The 2596-nt window shown below is 44.5% G+C and overlaps 1 protein-coding gene across 1 annotated transcript in view; it reads right to left on the reverse strand.

The window, feature by feature from the left end:
- The window catches only part of TMC5 (transmembrane channel-like 5), a 120860-nt gene extending 118681 nt beyond the window's left edge, over positions 1 to 2179 (reverse strand). The window contains exon 1 of the mRNA XM_011976099.1: positions 1783 to 2179. The gene's annotated coding sequence lies outside the window, so the exon portion shown is untranslated. The remainder of the gene's footprint in view (positions 1 to 1782) is intronic.
- Positions 2180 to 2596: the final 417 nt, after the last annotated feature.

Raw genomic sequence — 2596 nt, forward strand, 5'->3', positions numbered from 1 at the left:
TGCTGGGATTACAGGCGTAAGCCACCGCGCCCGGCAATTAGTTGATTTTTAATCGTTCGTGATGGTGCACACCTGTAGTCCCAGCTACTTAGGAGGCTAAGGCAGAAGGATCACTCAAGCCCAGAAGTTCAAGGCTGCAACGAGCTATGATCATACCACTACACTCCCTATAAATATTCTTTTCCCTATGAATGCCTTCACAGAAATGACCATCTCTGATGATTAGCATTCTAGCAGCTGTGATTTATCTCTGGGAACGATGAACGTTAGGTGACTGGAAATAACCTGAGCAATAATAGTATCACCTCCTGCCACGTCATCCTGAAAAATCTTGGCAAATATGATTCACTGAGGTTATTAATTAAGTGTTTATGAAGATGTTCTATAGCTTGAACTTGACCCTGTCTTCTGGGAACAGGACTTTCCTGGCAAAATATGACAATAAACCCTACTTTTAGCATTCATTTCCACTGAGCTTCTCTTCCCCTCTCTAGGGTAGAAAGAATCTAGTCAAACAATAACAATAATAATAATAAGTTAATAATAATAACAACAACAGTAACAAGCATGTGGACAGCACTGTTTATTGAGTGCTGATATGCAGGCCAGGCCCAGGGCTATGCCCTTCACATGTATTAGCAACTGAATGCTCAAACAACTTTATGGGGAGGTATTATTATCCCAATTTTATGATTACATTGAGATCCAGAGAGGTTAATTAACTCACTCGAGGTCACACAGCTAAACAGAGGCAGAATGAGATTCAAACCCATACCTCTCTGATTGCATATGCTGGGCTTGGATCATCATCATCAACAACATCATTGTTAGCAGTGCATGGTGGCTCATTCCTGTAATGCCAGCACTTTGGGAGGTTGAGGCAGGAGGACTGCTTGAGCTTAGGAGTTTGAGACCATCCTAGGCAATATAGTGAGAACTTGTCTCTACTAAAAATCATAAAAGGTAGGCGGGCATGGTGGCATGTGCCTGTAGTCTCAGTTACTTAGGAGGCTGAAGCAGGAGGATTGTTTGAGCCCGGGAGATCAAGGCTGCAGTGAGCTAGCATTTCACCACTGCACTCCAGCCTGGGCAACAGAGTGAGATACTGTCTCAAAACAAACAAACAAAAACAAACAAAAAACAAAAAGCAACACAAAAATCACTTATCAGAGGAAGAAGAGAAGGATGAGAAAAATGAGAAGCATGAGAAAAATGAGAAATTATTGTTTCTTGAACACCATAAAGAAGTAAATAGATTGTTTTTAAACCCCAGAGAATGAAGTAGCAATGGGAGAGGCCATGTGAATTCACTCATCCAGCAAAGCATTCTTCTAGAACATGATGCTCCAGTAGACACCCCCAAACATACAGGTCACATTTATGGCATATTTGTCGTGTACCGTATTTTCTTATTAGCTCTGATATCCACCTGTGGAAGTGGGAGCTTTTTGGCACACTACCCATTATACAGACAAGGAAACCAAGGCCAGAAACATACCATAACTGACCCAGAATCCCACAGTTAGACCTGGGGAAGCCCAGATTCCAACTCAAGCAGACAACCCTAGGGCTTGTTCTCATCATCAACACTCTGTTGCCTCCCATTTCCCCCATGGTCATTCTTTCCTCTAACAAATATCTGTTGTGTCTCAAATCTGTGCCCTTGTCTGGCAATAAGCAATAGGACAGCCTCAGTTTCTGTCCTCCTTCCCTGACACGTTCCCAAGCGTTCCCCATTATTCCCGTGACCTCCCACCCCTGCTTCAAAGCACCTTCTCTTACCTGCCCTCAGTTCTGCAGGAAAATCCAGATAAAATTCCCCTCTACTTTGTAGTTCAAAGCTAGAGGGACAGGCACCAGGTCCTCTTTTCTTCTTAACTAACCGGTAAGGCCCATCTTTTTCTGCCACTCTGCCGTGTTGCCTTAAAGGCTGCTCCTTGCTGTCTTGGTCACACGGCTGGGCGGGATGCCACCAAGACCACGGGGAGGGGGTTGTTTACTGAGCTCACTGCCGTTTTACGCCACCCTGGCTATCATCTCTTTCCTCACCAACCAATGAATAACCAGGTCTCACCTGCTGAAAATGCAAATCAGTCTCCCACCTCTGACATCACAGCTGCACCTATGGCCTCTGTCCACAGAGTCTGCAACAATGAAGACCTCACTCAGGTCCCAAGTTGTGCATTTCCTTCTTCCTAAGCCCTCACTTCCCCCTCTCATTAACATTATTGTAATATCAGCTCAATAAAAATATCAAAGTCCTTTCTAGAGGTTATTTTATTTCTTGGACACCATAAGGAAGTAAATTGTTGCATTTTGTGTGGCTTTTTTTTAACCCTAGAGAGTGAAGTGGTGTGGGAAGAGATTACCTGAATTCATTAATCCAACAAAGAACAGAACGTGATGCTCCACTAGACACCCCCAGGCACTGGCTCCTTTTTTTTTTTTTGAGACAGAGTTGGCCTCTGTCACCTAGGCTAGAGTGCAGAGTGCAGTGCCACGATCTCAGCTCATTGCAACCTCTGCCTCCTGGGCTCAAGGGATCCTCCTGCCTCAGCCTCCCAAGTAGCTGGAATCACAGGTAAGAGCCACCATG

The sequence above is a fragment of the Mandrillus leucophaeus genome, unplaced genomic scaffold (genome assembly GCF_000951045.1).
Source record: "Mandrillus leucophaeus isolate KB7577 unplaced genomic scaffold, Mleu.le_1.0 Scaffold162, whole genome shotgun sequence".
NCBI classification, from domain to species: Eukaryota; Metazoa; Chordata; class Mammalia; order Primates; family Cercopithecidae; genus Mandrillus; species Mandrillus leucophaeus.